The sequence below is a fragment of the Triturus cristatus genome, chromosome 4_2 (assembly GCF_964204655.1).
Source record: "Triturus cristatus chromosome 4_2, aTriCri1.1, whole genome shotgun sequence".
NCBI classification, from domain to species: Eukaryota; Metazoa; Chordata; class Amphibia; order Caudata; family Salamandridae; genus Triturus; species Triturus cristatus.
In genome coordinates, this window is record NC_140586.1 from 253,299,439 (window position 1) to 253,322,870 (window position 23,432).

The 23,432-nt window shown below is 41.8% G+C and overlaps 1 protein-coding gene across 1 annotated transcript in view; it reads right to left on the reverse strand.

Moving 5' to 3' along the window:
- VAMP4 (vesicle associated membrane protein 4) overlaps window positions 1-23,432 on the reverse strand; it is a 131,816-nt gene that overhangs the window by 107,224 nt on the left and 1,160 nt on the right. The window contains exon 2 of the mRNA XM_085601442.1: window positions 3,911-4,015. The gene's annotated coding sequence lies outside the window, so the exon portion shown is untranslated. The remainder of the gene's footprint in view (window positions 1-3,910; window positions 4,016-23,432) is intronic.

The window sequence follows — 23,432 nt, forward strand, 5'->3', positions numbered from 1 at the left end:
AGATGGCCATTGGATGGGGTTACGCGCTTTAAGAGATATTGCCTTATTAGTCAAGCACGCTGCTGACCTATATTGCAAGCGAACAGCGCGCAAATAGCTCACCAGATTAAAGTTGCCACTCGTGGATTCTCTCACACTGCTCACCTCAAGACAGAACTGTTCCAATTGTTTGAACAGCGTCTTGCTGCCTTCAATAACTTGTAGACACAAAGACAATGCTTTTTGGAGGAGGGAATGCATGATTACAGCATGGATTTTTGTAAGTGGTGGCAAAGGATCATCCTCGTCACCACAATTAGGTTACAGGGAGGAACACACAGAGCAAACACAAGGAGATGATGGACGGAGCGCTGAAACTTTTCAGACACTCACCCCCAGTCACAGATCTGTGTGGACTCTATCATTGTGCTTTAGCTCACTGCGCCACCCCAGTTCAGGCACAGCTATATGCAAATCAGTCTTGACCCTGTGCCTCAAGGGAACAGTCTAGCACAAAATGCCAAGCCATGTCTTCCCTGGACTGGAAACAAGCATCCTGGGACCAAAGATAGCCTAAAACAAGTATGTAACTTAGCCTATATCAAACCCTCCATCTTGTGCAGTTTCAGAGCGATCCCACTAGCTCAAGCAAACATGCACTCACAACCAACATGGAAGCCTGCTTGAAGACACTGTGCAAGCAACATGCTCTCAACATACATGTAGGATTGTTAGGGTGTGACACTCGAGTGAGCTAATAGGTCTTTATTTTCTTGTTCTGAACTGAATATGATGCTTGTCCTTGTACTAAAAACTCAAAAACTATATGCTGCCACAACGGCTCATTACCCATTGCCCAGCTATACAGACGGTAGTCCCATCTCTCATGGGGTACACTTTTGGCACTCCCCACTTAAGACTCACAACAGGCTCTGGGGTTCAGGATCAATTTTAAGCCTAGGCCTCTGCGCATACAGAGGATTTTGTGGGTGCTGGGCAACAGAACATCAGGATGTCATTCACTTGCAGTTGGATAGTTCAGGTAGGGATGCACATTAAGTTAGCATGCAAGGGACATTCCTGTCCCAAAATGGTCTCTACCCTATGGAGAGTGGTTGAACTTGGGAGGTTCCGTTAAGCGTCAGTTATTCTATCCACCTTTCTCTTCCCAGCACTCTCCCAATCCTCTCAAAATCAGCAGAACTACATAACTGTAGAGCTCAACGAACCACAGAATCTTGAAGACTCCAAGTATTTGTGACACCAAAATATCACTGGAAAGTAATTTAAACATGACCTAATGGATAATGTAAATGGATAAACTAAATTGGTCAGCTTAGCTCCCAAAGTCTTTAGTGAAAGATAGCCTTTTAGAGCACCCACACGCACAACAGCAGCAGGTACACAGATGCACATTGTGACCCATCAATTTTCCCCTTGCCCAATGGCCCAGTTAGAATATCCTTGCAGGAAGCGCCTTTATTGACAAGGATGAAAAATTAAGCCCACTGACACCAGAGTGCAGACGCACAAACGCAGCCACTGCTTGCTTGAGATCATGGGGGCAACCGAAGGTAAAAGTAACTTCTATTTGGTCCTGTTAGGGTGTTTAATCTCCTCAACATATGCTTCCCAAAGTAACAAACTGTCTGTGCCTCTGCCTACTTTTTCTATCAACACATCCACAATCCCATATATGTGAGTATATTATATATCTTGTCTGTCATCTGGGAGAAAACTCGCGTGTCTGCATGTCCAGTTTGGCGCACAATAATCTTAGTGTGCACAAGCATGAGACAATTACATGATGAGGGGTGCAATTCACCCCTTAACAAAAATGCTTTTAGGTTTTCTATTTCGGAGACCACTAGAGGGAAAAGGTCCTATATGGTCTGCATGACAGCATGCATCACGTTTAGTGTAAAAGGTAAACCAGAACTAGGAGTTGGTATTTAACACAATCTGTAGAAAATGTATAGATTTAGTCAGTCCTGAAGAAAGACTGCTGACCCCGAGTGACACTAGTAACAGGCTGATACATATCGACCTTACTGAGGTATAGATGTTAGGGGTCATTACACCCATAGAACATCACACTGTTTATATACCAGCTACAGGATCTTATTAATAAACTAGAATTAAGATCCTGAAGGCTTTTTTAACTTGCACTTAGGTTTTAGTAAGAGCTCTGCTTACAAACCGCATTGAGCCCACACACTCACACGTTAGGAGTTCATCAGTTGTAAGGATTTCCCTCTTTTGTGTACAGATTACAACGTTTAAGGGAGGCTGAAAGATGTCCAAATTTAGCTTCTCGCTCTTCCTTGTTTTTCTACATATTTTCTTTAAAGCCCAGGTACATAACCATCCTCTTCAGTGGGTTGACAGTGTGCAATTCTTCATTTCTGTTTCACTAATGGGGTGCATACACACAAACATTTAGTAACCATTGTATAAAAACAACACACCAGCACACCATACATTTGTTGACATCTACTGACTAGAGGTTTCTCCATTCCTCCTTTCCTTTACACAGTGCAGAGATTCCCTACTAAATACATTTCGTGGGCCATTTTAAAGTGGTGTCACAAGAGCGCAATGGGTATTTGCACCTACTTCTTGCATATCCAGTGTACTTCGGTGTTCTATAAAAGGGGCTGTGGATGCTTGGGCAGTCCCTTCCATAATACAGATCAAGACAGCGCACATTTGGCACCAACACAATCATAATGAAAGACCATGCAAGTGAGGAATTTTTTTTGTCCATGTCCAAACCAGATCACAGAAACGGGAGAGCAGTAAAGGAGCTGCTGGGAGGCACACTATGTGCCACACAAAGGCAGATCTCAATCAGTGTGTCTCCGTGAATGAGGGGGTGGGGGAAGAGAATTAGAAGTGGTAAGGTGTCAGGGATCTCTCTCACAGCACCCATCTGCAGGAGGCACCCTCTAAAGTACCAGTCTGCAGAGGAATCGGTCATCATTTCAAATACAGGCAGGTTAGTTGCCTGCTCAGTGAGAGGCAGACAAGACCGCTTCAAAAAGCCAGTCCACGTTTCACAAATGTGCTTCCTTCAGGGGATAGTGTATGCTGTTAGGGTACACTGTTCGATCTGCACCAGGCACACCCAGTTAAAGGTGTGCTGTGGTGCAAACAGGTACAGAGAACCCTACTAGTAATTTGTCCTGGAATTCTGGGTCTCAAGCCCAAAATACCTAAATGGTTATCTTATGCCTCTTCAGGTCATCACCAAGGAAGTAGCAGAACTGGATACTCCTACCACAGAAAGCTACCAAGGCAAACATCTGGAAGCTATATGTTCTGATGCCGGCTTCAAAGCAAAACCAAGGTGTACATTTATTTTATTTCGGTACCCATAGACATCTTCAGTATGATATTTTAATGAAAGACAGCATTACTTACTAAAGTGCATCAACACTTTATTGCAAGGCTACTGTCCTCCAGTAAAGGGAATTTTTAGGATCCTGATTGTTCCAGGATTATCAGAGGAGTGTTAGGAAACCATTAATCTATTGGACATTGTTGTTCGGTCATCGGGCGTGCAAATATGGTCAGGACTGTGGCTGAGACTTCGCAATACTGAATATCTTCCTTTGGCTTTCGTTTACTTTTTAAATATTACTAAATCTCAAAAATACTGGCCCTCACATGGATAGCACACCACCACTAAAAAGCACACAATAGTCACATCAACAGACAATGTCAGTTCTGTGTACAGACATAACAATTGGATACAACTGATAAAAGCAGATGGCAACAAGCGATTCCTCCTCAACTGGAAGTGGTATTTCTCAAGGGTATCTCACAACCATATGAGGGCTCTGAGGCTATTTCGAACGCAACCACATTTCAGTCTGAGGGCGGAGTAGTATATGGAGGTCAAAAAATGCCTAGTTCAACAGATACTTACCAAAGTCAGAAGAAGTACACTTCCTCCAGTTCTGTGTACAGGTGAATACAGATCTAGTTCTTCACTAATTCAACATAAGAAATCCCAGACTTACACAAGGTTCACCTGAAATAGAAGAAAGAACAATAAAGATTAGTGGTACATATGAAAGACTAAAACAAATTGCAATCCACTCATGATCTCACTGGTCTCCTGACTAGAGAAGGATGCGCCAGGTGGACAGAAGCATTTCTAAAAATCATAATCTTCACAGGGAACAATCTACATCTCTCCCTCCAACCATTGCCACCCCCCCTTTTCTTATGTTACTTCCCTTTCGTAGCTATGACATCTCAAGTGATAGTAAAGGTCTGGGGTCGTCTCAACTAATCAGGTTTTCATCCCCAAGTATAGCTAGTGCATCTTCACTTCCATACAGTGACATTGTTAGTTTTAAACATGGCAAGTACACATTAAGAAAAACGTTTGGAAACCCCTCAGTATCCATTTAAACCGAATTGAGCTTCCTCTGGAATTCTGCTAGGTTTGCTTAATGGTTTAATTTAGATTGGTTTAGACAGAATGCTGGCTCAGCAAGATTTACACGAGACAACAGTGTGCTTCCAAACCCAAATAAGCTCTTGTCAACTTAACTGCTTTTCAGCTAATAAGTGGGCCTCTAGTAACAGAGTTCCATCTGTCCTTGTGGTTGTCAGAAGGAATAGTGTATTTGTTCTCTATCACATTATTCAAGCCATTTACATTCCATGAAACTATTTTCAGAACTTTTATTTTTACAAAAATAAGAGACATTTGCCAATAACAGAACTGAATGTAATCCTTCATTTTGTGGTAAAATTTGTTCTTAAGTCGTTATTTGAAGACTAAAGAATCCAACTTCCCAAGACTACTCATTTTATTTTTCTGCAGAATAAATAAATACCAGAATTCTTATCTTACAAATAGACACGTGATAAATTTAAATTAAACTTCAGTCTGCAGTCCTTCACCCAGCAAGAGGCAACTCGCGTGTCGCGAACACATTCAACACAAGCAGTAGACCTCTTAACGGTGACTAACTGCTTTTCAGCCACCCACTTGGTTTCCTTGTAATGTATGGGTAGCAAATACCAAACAGCCTCGTTTGTTTTCTTTCATTTTAAATCTATTAAGGTCTTAGTTGTTTTAATCCTTGATAAAGTATTAGTTGCCCTTTTGATTACTTACTGCTGCTTCCCAAGTTGAAAAGAATGAAGAGGTCTGGGCTACGTTTTGAGTTAACACAGGCTCCTTAGAAGAAAAGAAGCATGATCACTACTATGCAAAGCTCAGTGTACATGTTTTGTTAGCAGGAGGCAACCTACTTAGGGCTGTGTTAACCCCCCAATCCCGCCAAATACATGACATTCCATGGTTTTCGGCAGTCTGGCTGGGTACAGGCCACCACCGGTATGCTAAAATGAACTCCAACACGAGGAGAATCACCTACATTAGTGGGCAACTAATAATCCTATGCCCCAACAGAGAGGTGAGATACATTAAATGGAAACGTTTGGAAATGTAATGCTGAAAAGGGAATGAGAATACTATTCGAGGGTGGGAAAAACATGGTGTAGGAAAAGTAAATATGCTCAGCTCAGAGATAATTAAAATTCACAAAAGTTTACAAGTACAGTTTCCAGATCTCCTTCTGTAAACTTATGAATTCCTGAAAGTCGTAAACCTGCACCAATACAGAGACAAAACTGCAAGTGCACTTCTGTGACTTTCTTTAACAGTTGAGCCCAGGGATGTGGAGTTCCTATTGCTCGACGTGCTGGACATATTGTTTGTGGGTCAAGGCAACAATTGAATTGATCAGGTTTACTTTGTCCAACGGACAAGTAGGCCCAACCCCCTGAAACACAAACCTTTTGTCAGTTTACAGTATGGATGTGTGGAAGGATTTGCTGCAAGTAAAGCAAAATTGGTATTTATGCATGTAACGATTCAAACTTGTATATACGATTCATCAAGGCGAAGCATTTACAATTTGGGCCAGTCTTAGGAGAAAATGCAGTAAACAGAGAATTTAGTTCTAATTACTACAGTGGTCCCAGTACAAAAACCTGTACATATGTGCAAAATGTAACGCTACCTATATTGCTTAGATTATATGCAGAAACCTGAACACTAGGTTGGTCATGTTTTGCTTTCACCAAAAAAACAACAACAAAAAAACGTTAAAAGTGTTTGGCTAAACTGTTGCATCTTTTAGTTAAATATTTGATGCATATATATATACACATATACACACACGAGATAATCAGTGTAAACCCATTACAGACATTATGAAAATATGTTAGACACCCAAATCTTAAAAGGTGAAAAAGTGCACCAAAAGCTGTATGCCCTTGCAGTGGTGCATAAATTGGACTGCACAACGTTTTACGAAATTACGTCTAGAACAAGCACTCCTAGCAAACCTTTTTTTAATTCGATTTTTGCATGATCAAAAAACATTGTCAGGGGTTCAGATCCCGGTGCATCCACTTACCCACTTATTTATCGAAGGTTGATTAAATGAGCACCATTGAGCTCGGTAACAATAAACATCTGTTAATTTAGGGTCAACAGACCCTAAGGTGAACATGCAAGTTACAAATACACGTGTTAAATTTGCTCATGGTAAAAAAAAAAAATTCTATTAAACGAGTACAAATACACCTTTAACGCCACTGCCCCTCCCCCCACCAGAAAAAAAAAAAAAAAAAAAAAGAGTCTTCTCTTGCCCTTATCAGGAGTAAACCTCAAACCTTTTCTAGGTGTGGGAAGAGACTGGAACTGAGTGGGTGAATACCCTTCAGCATGCAAGTTAGTGTGTGTACACAGACTCGTAGGCAATTCTAACCCTAGAACTAAAACTGCCAACCTACTTCTAGCTCCTATGTGTAGATTTGTTGGAAATGTTGATAAATCAGAGCCTTGCTGGAATTAAAGTCCCTATACAATATATAATGCTGCCATAAATTGTCGCCTTACTCCACAGCACAAAAAAAGAATTCTTTTTTTTTTTTTAACATAAGTAGAATGTATTAAGCATATGGGGCCACGTGTACAAAGTAATCTGTTTAAGACTCCCTAATTGCGAACCTGTGCAATTCGTAATCAGGAAGTCGCAAACAGCGTTGTACTAATGTCTCTCAGACACATTTCTTGATTCCCAGTGGGCCGCAAACGGAACAACCTCATCAATATTTATGTGGCAAGTCGAAATTTGCAACCCCTTGGGGATCGCTAAAAACGGGGATGGTGGCCTCCTGGGGACAGCAGACCACAAGGGCTCTTTGGTTTTAAATAAAGCAACATTTTCTTTTTTTTTTTTTTAAATGCAGCCCATTTTCTATAAAGGAAAACAGGATGAGTTTAAAAAAGAAAAACGAAACATTGTCAGTGTAAATTTTCTTTATATATATATATATATATATATATATATTCACTGAAAAAACCATAGGTTTCACACATGTTATAGTTAGCTGGACATTTTACTGATAAAAAACCAATGAAATTCCCCCGTTATAGTTACTGTAGGCAACTATAACTCACGCGACCGCAATCCTCTGCTGATGCTAATACTGTATTTAGACACTTATTTGCCCATGTCTTCTTCCATTAAATTTTAGCTATACATATATTACAAATATTTTTTTTTCATAAAGACACATATGTCATCAGCAGAGGATTACGGTCGCGTGAGTTATAGTTGCCTACAGTAACTATAACGGGGGAATTTCATTGGTTTTTTTATCAGTAAAATGTCCAGCTAACTATAACATGTGTGAAACCTATGGTTTTTTCAGTGAATTAGCAAGGTTTTTTAAATGCTAATTCCTAACTATAACGTGTGTGAAACCTATGGTTTTTTCAGTGAATTTGTACGGTTTTTTAAATGCTAATTTATTTATGTATTATTTTTTGTATATTTATTTTACAATAAATTACGTATTAAAAATTATTATTATTTTTTTTTTTGGTTTTCACCCTGCGAATTATTTTTTTTTTTTTGTAAAAAAAAAATTTTTTTTGTGTTTTTCAGGGTGCGCGCACCCCCGAGATTTTTTTTTAAAAAAAATTTTTTTTTTTGCCTTCGGGGTCCTTCAGGGACCCCCTGACAAAGGCTAGGGGGTCAGGAACTCTCTACCCTGCCCCCTTTTCACGTTCGCCACCTTCCTTTTTCACTCTCGCACTGAAAACAAACAAAATGGCGGCCGACACTTCCTGATTTCGACCGATTCGAACGTTGACTAACATGTAACCACCAATCAGAATTACGCTCGCGCACGTTAGGGTGCTCGCACGGTGCGCGCACCCTGCGCGCATATATATATATATATGCTTTTAAATGCTATTTTCTCCGGAAATACTGAACAGATTTACACCAGACCTGCAAAAGGCACTCCCTTGACCTTATGACTACCTCTCTGCCAAATTTCTAGTAATTCTGTTCAGCCGTTCGGGCTGTAGCTCGTCCTAAAGGTCCTATGGAAAAATGCATGGGAAAAACGCGTTTTGGGACCCCCCTTTTATCTCAGCCCCCGCTTGACGGATCCCCCCGAGACTTTCAGGGTAGGAGCGGAGCGTAGCGCCCCACCTATTTTGAGAAATTCGCGAGGATTCGTCGACCGGCGCCAAAGTAATTCAAAATAGAATGTTGAGGTTTTCCTATGGAAACGTGGTCCTAACTATAACTACCTACTGGCGACCGCCAGTAGGTAATATATATATATATATATATATATATATATATATTCCAAAACCCAGGTTTCTCACTTCCTAGGAACCTTTTACAATAGAGCGCACTCAAAGCCATCAGCGTTAAGTAAGCAATTTTCCATTTATTTTCGTCTCCACTGCTTACAAGTAGACAAACGCGTTTCAGCGTAACCGCCTTAGTCAGTGTCTATTCAATAGTTGCATAATGAGTTTTTTTAAATAAAGTTTTCATGCAATTCATGGAAATGGAAAATAACGTTTTTAAATAAACATAGAAGGTACATTGATGCAGACACCGGTAACATTACTGCAGCGGCCATCTTTGAACGATCAATACATTACATTCATGTATGAGTTCATAACTTGGATCTACATATATAATAGATTTGTATTGTCCATTTAATGTAATAATGCAGACTCCTTGGAAGGTAAGCCCATACAGGGCGTAATTTTCATAAAATGCGGCCGAAAAGTCAAAATATTATTTTAATTGTTCTAGTGGCAATGGAGGGCTAGAATAGAAATTCATAATTGATGAATAGTAATCACATGAAATGCAAATAAGTGATATATATATGTAGATCCAAGTTATGAACTCATACATGAATGTAATGTATTGATCGTTCAAAGATGGCCGCTGCAGTAATGTTACCGGTGTCTGCATCACTGTACCTTCTTCTATGTTTATTTAAAAACGTTATTTTCCATTTCCATGAATTGCATGAAAACTTTATTTAAAAAAACTCATTATGCAACTATTGAATAGACACTGACGAAGGCGGTTACGCTGAAACGCGTTTGTCTACTTGTAAGCAGTGGAGACGAAAATAAATGGAAAATTGCTTACTTAACGCTGATGGCTTGGAGTGCGCTCTATTGTAAAAGGTTCCTAGGAAGTGAGAAACCTGGGTTTTGGAATTGATTTGCGCGTCCTCCAAGCGCTGAGCAGCACCCGTGACGCTGAGGTGCAACGGCTGGTGGACTGGTGTTGGATAGATATATATAGATATATATATATATATATATATATATGGTGGTCCATGGGATCACTGCCTGCTTTTAAAAAACGTTTTTTGCAACATTTCACAAAGGAAAAGGGGTCCCCGGGTCCCCTTCCTGTTTGCGACTGGCTTACCCCCTACTTGAAGTAGGAGGTAAAATGTGATTGTATTGCAACCTAATTTCAGTCGAAAAACATTCAACCTGCAACTTGCTATTAGGAAGGGCCACCCTTAAAATGCCCCTTCTGAATACTGACTCGCAAACCCTATTTTGCGATTCGGTAATGGGTTAACGGACTCATAAAATGGGGTTAGTTAATGCCAAAAGGCTATTTAGCGGTCGCAAATGGCTCGATTCTCAGTTTACGACCACTAAAACCTTTTGTACATGTGGCCCAAAGTCCCTTAATCAAGTCATGTTTTATAAAAGTCTATGCCCGTTAGCCTCGGAAATAGTTTCATGCTGCCCATAATTGTTTTATGCTGGTTTTCTTTTTTCATATTTTGGCATGCATCAAACCTGTTTCACTAAATGATAGCTCAGAGAAATAGTAGATCTGGTTGAGCAATAGTTTAGACAAACTCCTCACCACCCCCCCACCCAGAGGTTGCTTTTTTTGTGAGCATTTTATCTAGAAAATAAACAATCCCAATCTTGATTTCGGGCTTCTATCATTTGTATATAATCAGGGTGAATTCTTGGAGAATCATAAGAGGTCTCGATTTACTAAATTTTGTAAACAAACATACATGTTTATGTCTCTATCGACTTTTAGCTGCCTGTTTGAGACCATACCGAAAGCCCAACTGTGGGCATAGTGCCCATCTATAGCTTATAATTGGTTGGCTTACTATCCACTCTTTTGCTTACTTCTTATTCCATGGCTTCTCTTTTCTTCTGTTTGTGCCTACCTTCAGCACTCTCCCCCTACCATCCGCTTGATTCACACCTCCAAAAATCTACTCTCCCACTAGCATTTGGAAGTACAATGTTATCAGGTCGAGTTATTTTTAGCTCTACTAGTCCCATCTGGCAAGTAGACTTAGACTAGAACTGAACAGGTGTTCTGTTAGTTCAGAAAGTGAATGAGCAATAAAGATGCCATTAAATCTTATTTTTATCTTGACACATTTGCTGTTCAAGGAAAGAGGTCAAAAGTCTGTTTGTATTTTAACTAACTGCTGCTTGGAAAATTAGGTTTATTTTTCTCTCTTACCAGTGTTAGAGGTTTTTGTCAAGTGAGCTGTCTTAAGATGTCAGTTATTTTTCTCTAACACATAACATTTAAATAAATAGCCACTAAATTATTAAAAATATTTCTAAATATATCAGGAATTACAAAAGCAAATTTTCTGTAATTAAGAAGTGTGATGCAAACAAATAGTTAAATAGGAGCAAAATAAACCAGAACACTTTACTTGGCAATGTGCAAGTGACACATATTTGCAGAAATCATTTCCAGACATTGTTTGTACACTATATAGTTTTAATCAGTAAAGCCATGTTAGTGGGAAAGTTTGGGGCTATTTCAATGTAAAATCTGCTGATTACAAATTTATTTGATTTATGTTTAAGTTTTGTAAAAAAGTGCCTGAATCACCCTCGAAGGGGTATCTCTGCGCTGCGAAACTGCTACGAGAAGGCTGACGGGACAAGGTTAGAACAGAACGGTCTTGAGAAGCATTATACGTTGGAAATAATCAGGGCATTATAACAGTATGCTACCACTTCACGCTTTAGTTATGTATTTATTAAAAGTGATACTTTTTAAACATGATTTGAAAAACATTCCTGCACATGCTCTGATGAAAATTTTGTTAATGAGCTAAGAGGCAAGTCAGGGGTCATGTGTATCCTAGATGTGGCTAGGTTTGTATTATACATGGATAAAAAAGTTTAGTCCATTAAATCAAACATGAGTTTTTTCCATACAGCAGACATGCTGAACTTGCACATTTGAAGATGCGCTCATATGAGATAATGAAGAAAATTATTTGTCCATGATCACATCCTTTCAAATCAGTTTATGGGTCAAGAGCATTACAAATAGGTTGAGTAGATAATTTCGTTCACTAGACCTGCAGGCCCAGTAACATTTTTATGATTTTGAGGCAGTGATCAGATCCTTCCATGGCTCAAATTTAGAACACTTTTTCTTTTCCATTCAGCACTCCATAAGAGTGCATGTTTTTATCCTCTCTACCAAAATGTGCTTCAACTCTCTCCCCTTCCCCCCACCACCGCCACTGAATGCCCCCAGTGGTCTGTCTTGCTCCGCATCCGTCTGTGAAAGCACAGCAACAGGTACATTTTTGCCAGGGTAGGACTAAAGCATATTATGGGTTTTGTTTTAGTTCCTGTATTCCACATTTTGCATGGGCGCACAAGCCTTGAAACAGCAAGGTTTTTGTGGCACTGGGGAAAAGTCCATGGGCTGCACTCACTCAGCCGGTGCTTGAGGCAGAAGGAGAACTTAGCAAGACTGAACAGGACTTATTACAAGGGTAAGAAGTGTTGGCTTTGCCAATGCTGGTTTTAATCTGGAACCACTGTCAATAATGCACTCTGAGCTAACAACATTTCTTTAGAGCGCTCACTTTAATAGTAAAGGCTACGCATTGACATATTATGAACTGATGTTTAAACAACTAATACATGAAGATACAAACCTTGGTTTAGAGGCCTACAATCCCCTTTCACAGATCCCTCCTGTGGTACTGTACACGGGCATACAAAACGTTTATGATGCTGCGGGTGGGATCTACTTGTTCAGTGAGTAACACTAGTCTGAAAAGTGGTTCTTGATGCCATACAATAGGTCCTTGCCATATAGCAATAGGAATACTACACCCCTGTGAATGGACCCATGCATGTAGTAGGAAACACACAGGGGCCTATAAGGATGAATTACTTTATTGTAAATTTGGTAACCTGCATAAGACTATCGCACACTTAGTCCCTTTTTTTCACGTTGAGAAAAGAGGCCCAGGAGAAGATAATCTCTTCCTAATCACATCAACAGAAGGGAACGTTGGTTTTTTTGGGCTGCTAAGACTTCAACCACGACATGAGAAAATGAACACAAATACTAGAAACTTTTATCACTGGCAAGTAAGTATAGACAAGATATAAAAGGCATGTTAGAATATTAATTTTCATCTAAAAACCTACAGAAAATAATGAACCAAGAGTGCACGTAGTGACTACAATTAACCCCACTGATACAATTTCAGATATATATAAGCACTGGCAAAGCCAAAAGGTCTCCTTTATAATGAGCATGCAGAGCTGTTGGCTCTGCCCCTGTTTATTTATAAAGTATTGGAAAAAAATGTAAAAGAAAACAGTTCAAAATGCTGCAGGGAAAGCAGCCATGTCATGGTATCACAAAACCGTATACTGAATTCAATCTTTATAAAGGGCATAATTTATTTTTCAAATACTCTTCATTCAGGAAACCCTGAGTTGACTGCGAAAGAATAAGGTATAGCCCAATTATAAAGGGAAACGCAAGCCCAGGCCCAAATCATTTTCCACAGGATTCAGACGTGTGTTCCTCTGCAGTAGTCCCAGGAGCAGATTTATGGGACTCCGGAAGAATAATCATGCTAAATAATCTTCTGCTACAGAACCCAGTTGAGGGAGTGCAGCATATGATCCTTGACCCAGTGCCATAAAAGCATTTATGTGACGAGGATTGTGCTTTCATGAACCCGGGTGACGTGGGTGGTTCGCAGGTATTGAGGGAAGAGGAACATAAGGGAGAGCGCGAGAAAACAAGCACTCTCATGGAGTGCTGAGTGAAAAAGAAAATAGTAGTTCTTCATACATGCACAGTGGAAGGATACAAGTCAGCCATTGAATAGGAAGCAAAGCAGATGAGTGACAACAAAGCTCTCCAATGGCAAGAAACGGGCAGGCTGTAAGCCCACTAAATTCACAAGAGATCTTTGGCAACCAGACAGCTTTTGCTGCCTGGTAGGAGAGTCCTAAAAATAGGATGCAGGGAATTAAATTGCTCACTGTTTGTTGCGGACATGCTTATTATATCTCCTGGAGAAAAAAAAATCCATATCTGGAATGCTATTGTGGGCCAAACATGTGTCTCATTTTTAGGACATAACTAGAATACAAATATTTGGGCAAACTTTAGAAAGATACCACTTAAGAGGTCTACCGCCAAAATGTAAATAAATATTAGTATTAAGACATGACAATTTGGTGTGAAATCAAGTATCTTAAATGTCCAGGAGTTCATATTACCAGAGGTTTGATCAACTTTGCTTCTAAATATAAATTAAGTTTCCCTTAGATTTTATCTAAGCCGGTCGTGTCACCGTTAGTTTACCAAGACACGGCGGGGGTGAAGAGCACGTGGGACAGTACGCGCACCGATTGTGGTAGAAGCCGAGCATGAATATAAATCACGCGGCGCTGATAAAGGAAGCGTCGCGTGTTTAATTAAGCAGGAGGGAAGCGGGGGGCTAATCTTTCACACTGGAAGCCCCGGATGCAGGTATACAGGATAAAGAAATGGGGAAGCTAACACGTTGAGTGAAGCAACATTGTGTGTTAAACAGGAAGTTATGCCTCATGAAGTACTGGAACAGTGTGCTGCCCGATTACAAGAATAAAATCTGTTGCACACAAGAGGTGGGAAGAAATTCACCGGGTGAAGTGAAGGAAAGGAAAGGAGAACACTCCCTTTACACAGAGGAGCAGCAGTATGTAGGCAGCTTTCAAGCAGTTATGGTAGCTGCTGTGTCATTGCTGCAGTGGAAAACCTTTTCATCGGTCTGAATTGTGGTAGAACCAGCGGATTGGATGCAGTCACCATATAAGAGGACTGGTCATATTTTCACTGTACAAGCCAATCAAGTGAATTATACAGAGGACTTAGCAAAGGAAGCGTGCATAACCAAATAAAGCTTATTAAAGAAAGAAAGGTGAAAGACGCCTTGCCTTTGCAGGGGCCTGGACACAATCCCCAACAGGTATATAAGAAGTAGATAAGAAAGGTCAATAACAGCTGATGTCGAAACTGCACCCTCAGAATAGATTCATGCTTTGCCAAGATTCTGTTGTGATTGTATAAAGCGTAACTTACAAAAACAACTGTCTGCACTTACGTATTCCAATGTAGTTCAAATAGTAGATCAAGATTGTGCCAGCTGTGTCTGACAAGAGCACACTTGTAAACAGACTACTATGTATCTCTCAAACTTGAGTTTAAACAAACATACCTCCACGACTGTGTGTGATCGCTATCGCTCATTAAGACAGAAGTGTATCTGATTTTTGCATTCACACTCATCTCCGAGTGCATTCGTGAAAGGTTACCACCAAAAAAGCATGTAATTTACCAGGCCTACATAGGAAAATAATAGCATTTCAGAAAGACACTTTTCAAGACAAACTCTAGTGAACAGGAACAACAAGCATTGACATAGCCAATAGGTCTCGCCTTTGGGACCTTATAAGTATTTAGTTATGCAGCAGGTCCCAAAGACGAGACCTATTGGCTATGCCAATGCTTGTTTAAGACTGGAGTCTAAAAGAGACATGCTGCTGGAGTCAATATACCGTCAGAAGAAGCCTATAAAAGGAAACTCTTTGAATTGATGGATGTACAGGAAAGCGAGGGCACAAAGGGCTACAGGAGTGGCAATGACCAAGGGAAAACCTGTCGCACTGGTCCAAAGCGAAGACCATGTAAGTGACATAGGTCTCCACCATCCAAAGACCACCAATGCTCGTGGAAAATGTCAACGCGGACATTCATTTACCCAGCAGAATAGCACACTTGAGCTTCATGGTGTTTCTGATCTATTTTGGATGTACCTGAATTCTCATTTGGGAGCAGCATGCAGTTTATTGTGGGAGAGAAGTTATTTTTCAGGTGGTAGTTCAGCTTAATGTATGTGTGTTCTCTGTGGATCCACCCACCCTGCCACTTTCTCTTGAGTACAGGCTTGACTATTTCAAAAGTGGAAAATTTGACCCAGAGAGGGTGCATAAAACCTGTTTTTATTTAACATTTACATGGGGGTTCATGTCTGTGCGGTCCCCTTGTATATCAGGGACTTGGGACAGAGAGTTATTGGGGTTAGAGTGCTGGGGGCAGAGAGGACTCGGGGGAAGAGAGGGCTCGGGCCACCTAAGGCTTGGGGCAGAGAGGGCTCTCTGAGAAGCTCTCCGTAGGGGGGTGCGTTGGGCAGTTTGCAGACGAGTATCAGGCGCGAGGGGCGTAAAGCCTACGCTGTCGTGCATCGTACACGTGCGGTTAACGTGTGACCTTAGCCAGATGTGTACACAGATGAGCATTATCTGCGTGTTCCAATTACATGCCACACTTTGGAGTTGCGTGCGTGGCTCTGCAGTGCGTGGCTCTGCAGTGCGAGTAGTCTAACATTGTTAGATGTTTCACATGACGAAGGTGTGACAGGTTTGCATATGTTTGCACAAAGCTCTTCAATACCTAGTGTAATGAATCGATGTAAAGTTTTTTTTGTTCAGAGTTTTTTTTTTTACAATTTTAAATCCGTTTAAAGTATGTGGCGTGAAGACTTCTGATATTGTGTATGGGTTTTTTTTTTTTTAAATGTTACCTGCTTTGATGAATAGACCAGAACTAGCGCTGAAGAAGGACCTCAGGGCACAAGATGGGACATTTGTTAACCAGTGTTTTGTGCCAGTGATCTATGCTAGGCACAAGAAAGGGCAGTGTTTGTGAGCAGAGAGGCTAAAAGTGCCTAGTGTTTGGATGTGCAAGCTGTGAGAGTAGGGTGCGGTGTCAGGGTTTGATGTATGCACTGGGACAATGTGTACTACATTGTGCGAGAACCACTGTGCCGGGCGTCACAGACAGCGCGTGCCTTAGGAAAAGAGGAGGAAGGGCAAAGTTCAAGCAGCAGCTGTTTTTAAGCACTCATGCTTGTGCTGGCTGCGGGAGCGAGCAGAGGCACTTGAGCCATTTGTTTTCAATTAGCACGCTCGCCGCCGCTCGCTCCCTCAAGGTGGATGCCAGCATAAGCACGAGTGCGTGAAAAGAGCTGACCGATTCCTAAAGGTCACTCCTAGAGCAACGCTGCGTGCTACGCTCTAGGCGAGACCTAAAAAGGGGGAAAACAGTTATGTTCGTTTATTTTTATATAGCGCTAAATCACCGACCGGTCTCTAAGCGCTTTTAGAGAGAGAGAGGCCAAGGGCCAGATGGAAGTAACAAACAGCAACGGGAGGGGAAGGGATAATTTAACAGTGTTTAAGGCCTCCTTAAAAAGGACAGTTTTGAGTTGTTTCCTGAAGGGGAGGAGTGCAGGTTCTCTGCAAAGGTGATCCGGCAACTGATTCCAAAGTTGTGGGAGTAGGAAAGAAAAAGCTCTGCCCCCTTTGGATACGGTGTTGCAGCGTGGGGTGGACAGGCGGCAGGCCTGTGATGACCACAATGTACGGCCCGGAACATAGTTCTTGAGGCGGTCTTTAATATATGTTGGGGCATTTCCATAAATTGCCTTATGGGCAATGCACAGACCCTTAAACTTCGCTCTCTGTTTAATGGGGAGCCAGTGCAGCTTGCATAGTAAAGGGGTGGCGTGAGCACTTCTGGGGAGCCTAAATATCATCCTGGCTGCGTCGTTCAGTACCACCTGTAACTTGTGGATGAGGCTCTGGGGGAGGCCGATGTAAAGGGCATTCCCATAGTCCAGTCTGGAGACAATTGTGGCTGACACGATCGTCTGTAGTGAAGTTGTTGAGAGGATGGGGACAAGTTTCCGCAACTGTCTCATGAACCCTATACAGGTTCCAACCACTGTGGTTACTTGATTGACCATGGAGAGGTCGGAGTCTATTTTTATGCCCAGACTTTTCACCACTGGTATTGGTGTGGGGGTCTCACCTAGATCTTGGGACCAGAAAAGATTATTCCAGGGGTTATTTTTTGTGGGGATGACAAGGACTTCAGTTATATCAGGGTTAATTTTTTAGTGAGTTTGTTGTCATCCAATTTACTATAAATCTAAGGATGTTTTACGCCAGCTCCTGAGTGTGGGTGGAATTGTCGATCCGAAGGATGAGTTGAGTGCCATCCGCGTAATTGAAGATTCGGCAATCCATACTGGCTAGGGCTGCCACCAGAAGCTGTAGGTATATGTTGAAGAGGAGCAGTTGTTCCTAGCAAGAAGAAATGTGTGGTAGTCTGTAGGGAATAGCCCTTTTAAGTCATTCCATAAAGGGCTTTGTGATTGGCATTTTAAAAATAGTTCTATAGCATCTATTTTGTAAAACACGTGAACTCTGCCAATTTTATAATCGGATTGACGAGGTCAACCATGACTTTTAAAAGTGTAATAAATAACATACAATGAACAGCACAGTGGCATGCAATAGGTGCACATAAAAACAAGCATTGGCATAGCCAATAAGTCTCGCCTCTGGGACCTTATAAGTGTTTATTTATCCATCACAATATCCTTCGGGCAACAACATCAACTGTTGCATGGCTAAACACTTATAAGGTCCCAAAGGCGAGACCTATTGGCTATGCCAATGCTTGTTTTAAGGAGTTGCTGCAGGCCATCGAATTTGAGAGTGCAGCCTGGAATTCACATTGGAAAGTGCAGAAAGAAAGGAACAAACATCAGCGCACAGTGGTAAAGCTTACGTGCGCTCCACTCAGTCACTTCTGAAGCAGTACAAAGCAGGGCAGAGCTGCATGGCATCACCTAGTGACAGGCAAGCATTGCTGGGAGAAGTTTCCGGATCCAGCCTGGCACCGGGAAAAGTATTCTTATGTGAGAAATTTGCAGTTTCAAGTATCCATCAGAAACAGTGGCAAATGGAAAACGTTGGGAAGAGAAAAAAACTGTTAAGAGAAAGATAAAGGGCTAAAAGGGGTGTGTTGGTGGATACAAAATAAATATTGTGGAATCCAGACTATGTTGCTTATCATTCACTAACCCTAACATTCGGCAGCTCAGGAAGCAGGATTCTGAGAACAGCTTTGGGCACCAGGACTGATTATTTTACAAATTAACCTCTGCTAAAGGTGCTTCACCATACAGCCTGTAACTAATCATTTGTAAAACTCTTCCTAATTCACACACCTTTAGAGAAAGGAATAACAGAATAGGTAGATAATATGGTCAAATAGAAGGAGAAAAAAAGTCTGAAAGCTGAACTTCGATTCGTAGATTTGTCTGAGGAAATAACGTACAATCAACCTGACTCACTAAATGTGCAGCTTCGCACGGTCCTAGGTGCTTGAGGGACAAAGGCATAAGGAATAGGCAATCAATCCTATGTCCAGGCAAATTCTGCCTGCCAGGGGTTGCTGTCAACTTGTTACTCATATATAAATATTTTAAAGGGTAAGAAACTTTCATCTAAGCCCACTCCCATGGGTGGATAGCCAATCCTGTATCAGTAATCAACAGCAGCTGGCCCTTCCCTCAAAGCTCACTTTGCTTCCAGAAACTTGGATGGTAAAAAGGAAAGCAAGTCTTGCATTCTCTATGAGGCATGATCAGAAAATACGAGGGTTAGCAGCATACATAGATCAGCAGCACTGTAGATGCAGGCCGGGTGAAGAGGCAGACCAATCAGTGATCCCACTAGTGAGAGAGCAAATGTTGAGGCAGTTGTCACACTTAAAGCTAAGGGTGCCTCAAGCACTGTAGCAGCAGCTGAGAATACTTCAGTCCTGAGGAGCATCAGCAGGGCCCTGTCATCATGAAGGTCTGCCGAGAAGAGCTGCTTTTCACGTTCAAAGGATCTTAATAGCCCCTCACCTCAAGGTGATTTTAAAGACCTGCTAGCTAATCCCCGAGAAGGAAGATCAGCCTTCAGCTATGGATTTCTTGCTCCGGTAAGAATGTGTCCAAACCTTTCCAGTGAAGGTGGGCTTCTGTTTGCAAACAGGCCACCCAATGTGCTAACTACCAGCACACTGACGAGCACCTCCCAAAAAAAAAAAAACACACAATGTGGAGCTGTAGTATCCTCTTAGCAAACACAGTTATAAAACAAGGAGTATTTTGGTAAGCAACCAATAATGCTAAAACCAAGACGATCTAGGTTAATGCTGTGTTAGCTGCTGAAGAAGAAGCGTGGACATGTGGATTTAGGACTAACCGGGGACCGGGTTTTCACAAGTATCAGAATATAAAAGGCTGATGATGAAAGAAGATGCCAGCGCGTCTTCATGACACAGACCTTTCAAGAATAACACAGTGAACACAGGTACTTTTTCACTGGCCAGAGATCTTAAAGAGCAATATAAGAACCTGATTAACGTATTCATAAACGAGTACAGATTTGGATGTGAGCACAGTTTTCTGGTAATTCCAAGCGGTGATAAAACAAACCAACACTAGGAGAACATGACAATGTACCACAGCACACTGCATTCAAATCAAAACACAACTCGCAATCCTAAAGCAAAAGCCTTGCTGCACAGCAAAAGAAGCCATATCGCACTCGCTCCTGAAACCGGTTTCCTGCGAGTGAAGTAAACTAACGTAATAAAAAACAAGAATTAAAGCCCTGTTTTAAAGTCAGAGGAAGCTGCCACATGCCTTTCTGTTACCAACACGGTACCCGCTTCATGGCCTCTGCACTTCATGAAACATGAAGCACGGTGCCCTGAAGCGGAGGCTGTGTTGATAAAAGGCAGGCGGCCGCACACGAATCCACAGAAGTGGCAGTTGTAAAGAAAAACAAGCATTGGCTGTGAAAGTGAAACCACCACGTGAATAAACAAGCCGAGGTGACAAGAAGGGCTGGGCGAGAAGGGAGGGGGGGATGCCAGCATCAAAGGTGCCTGAAGCGGACGAAAAGGGAGGGGGAGAAGGGAGGAGGGAGTGCGAGCAGCAGCTGTGCACGTCATCGTGCACTCAAGCTTTAGGCCTGCCAAATCATGTGGGTAGCACTTTTGAAAGCCCACTTACAAAATAACTCAAAGAGACAGCTTGCGCTGTCTCAGCGAGACCTAAACAGTGCAGCACTGGACAAAAACACTTCCTTTTAGCAGAACCTTAAGAGTCATAAAGATATAAAAACCAACATAATAGGTTTTGAAATATTGGCAGATGATCAGAATTAAGGAATCAAGTACAAATTCAAAGTATGCATTGCAGGTAAGAACACACAGCGGCTTCAGATTCTGCAATCATACCCCACTTGCATCCCCTACAAACTAGTTATTCAAGCCAAAGCTTTAAGCTGCTTAATCACTTAGTTAATTTTCGTCACCCATTCTCAGAAAGTGTTGTATTTTTGAGGTTTCAGTTCTCTGCATTTAGTAAAGATTTACATACTGAAAACGTTTTTTATACACTTCATTAAGACACACATTACCAGTAAAGCAAGCTTCCTAAGTAAACAGAACAAGGACAGCATAAGTAGCTGCAATGTAAGCTTTCCTCACACAGCGCAACTACAGAGAAGTAGAAGCAATGCATTTTACCAGGAGCCAGAACCCGGAAGGAGGGGCCTCCCAGTTTTTCTTTTGAATCGAGGGATCACTGCCACATTCAGTTCTGTAGAGTGAAGAGCTTTAGCAGATATATAGGGGAGCATGAGTTCTGAGAGAATGGTTGGCTTCTGCAGCATACATGATCTTGTGAGCATTGCTAAGAACTTTAAGTTGAATGTGTGTCTCCTTTGGCAGACTGTGAAGCTTCTGAAGGTCTGGGTGTGCTTTCCGAACAACAGGATATCAGTTTTATTAGAGTAGAGTAAAGTTTAAGACAATTATCACCCATTCAGCTGGCCATTGCCAGCATACATTCCTGAAACTTAACGATGTCTTGAGAGGCATCAGCAGAGAAGGAGACAATTAGTTGAGTATCATCTGTTCATGACACTATGAAGAGCCCAAAGTCCTTCAAACACTCCAAGGGCCTGACGTATAGGTTGAAAAGAATAGGGCTCAGCGATGAGCCCCCGGGGGACACCATGCTCCAAAAGGTCTATGCGAAGATGAAAGGAGGAGAAGTGACCTGAAAGAAGCAGTTGCTGTGGAAGGAGACAAACCAAGATGGAGCCTTGCCACCGAAACCTATATCGCAGAAATACTGGAGTAGCACCTTATGCGACACAGTGTCGAAGGCGACACTCCGGTCCAGAAGAATAAGGGCAGCGGAGCAGCCTTAGTGCGCTGCTCTTCAAAGAGAATTTCACTGTCACTTCTTCCATTGTTCCTCTGTAATCATTAGTCAAAACAGGTATATTTTAACAGGTGCAGTCCACTACTCTTTCTGGAGGCCACACCCAAGAACTTATATTTTGCCTCGTCAGGCCTAGTCGCCATTTTGCACTCTTTGGCCCATTTTGTGGTCCAACCACTTCCCCTTTCAGTGTGACTTCTGACTTCCTCTCAAGAACCACACTTCCACAATCCTGTTCTGAATACACATTGAAATTAAATAGGCAAATTGATCACTGAAATGGGCATTCCTCTCTGGATAATGCACGTGAGCATTTTTTGCCAGGCCATGTACTTGTCTAACTCACTCGACAGGCAACGCAGTAAAATAGTTCAAACTTATTTCTCGGATTGATACAATGCTCCACCAAAAACACACCCATTTCCTACGAAGTCAAATACATCTGGATTCAGAAACAAAATCACTGTGGAGAGGCAATGGTGTTAGAAAGGGCGTAGATAACCATATTCATGTATGCATGTATGCAGGCATTATAGCCCTCACACTCCAGATTGGAAGGTTGCTTGCTTCTAATTTCCAGAACGCTTAGAGTGAAACAGGCAGCGTTCTGTGCCACAGACCTATTACACCCCCACGTTGCGTCGTGCACTTTAACACTTGTCTGGTGAGTCAGAAGTCATGGCCTGAGTTGCCACATAAGCAGCACAGGTTCAGGGGCCATGGACTTGCTTATTACCATTCCTAGGGACTATCACTTGAATTATAAAGTTCGTGCCCTTCCATACGTGGGAAAAGGAGCGACTGGAATCTCTAACTCGACCTCCTTGCATTTCTCTAACCTGCTCTGGGCTCTGCAAGCCAATGTTGTGATTAGTGAGAAGTACAAGAAAAAACTATCCCTGCAGTCTCCATTCAGAAGAGTACTGAAAAAAGCTATTACTTGCATGGGGGAGAGACTGGTCTAGTTAAAAGAATGTCACACTGGTCAGCCAGACAGACAGCAGAGCTATCTCTTGTTTAGTTAGCTTATCCACCATGCAGATTAGACCGAGTAACCACTCACCTCCCAAAGACAGCATAAAAATCGATCAATTGCCACACACTGGAAAGATATAACTGGGTTGTAACTAACAGCAGAGAAACAGATCAATTGTCAAAGATAGAGTAATCCTCCACGCGTTGGACAGACGAGAACCTGCCTTGCTCCACCGATTTATCCCTAGTTAGGTCCACACATGTATAACTGCCTACGCCATCAGTTTGTCAAACCTGAATCTATCCATGCATCCCAACTCTGGGATAGACAGCCACAAGGACGAGAACTCTAGTGGTAGGCAAGATGCCTGGAAAGGGAGCTCACAATAACTCTGGTAGGCCAGTGTCGTGGATGGTGCTGAGGACATACGTTACGTACAACTGGTTTGATTTAGATTTATTTTCCTTTTTTTTGTCTTAAGATTCTTCTATGTAACATTGGAAAAATGTATAAACAAAAGGTGTTTAAAAAAAAACACACCTTTGGTATGACAGACAAAAACATTGGGGCAGGGGACATCGGGACTCTCACACAGAGTGACACCGGGCAATTAACACTAGATACTACACAATGAGAATACATCTGA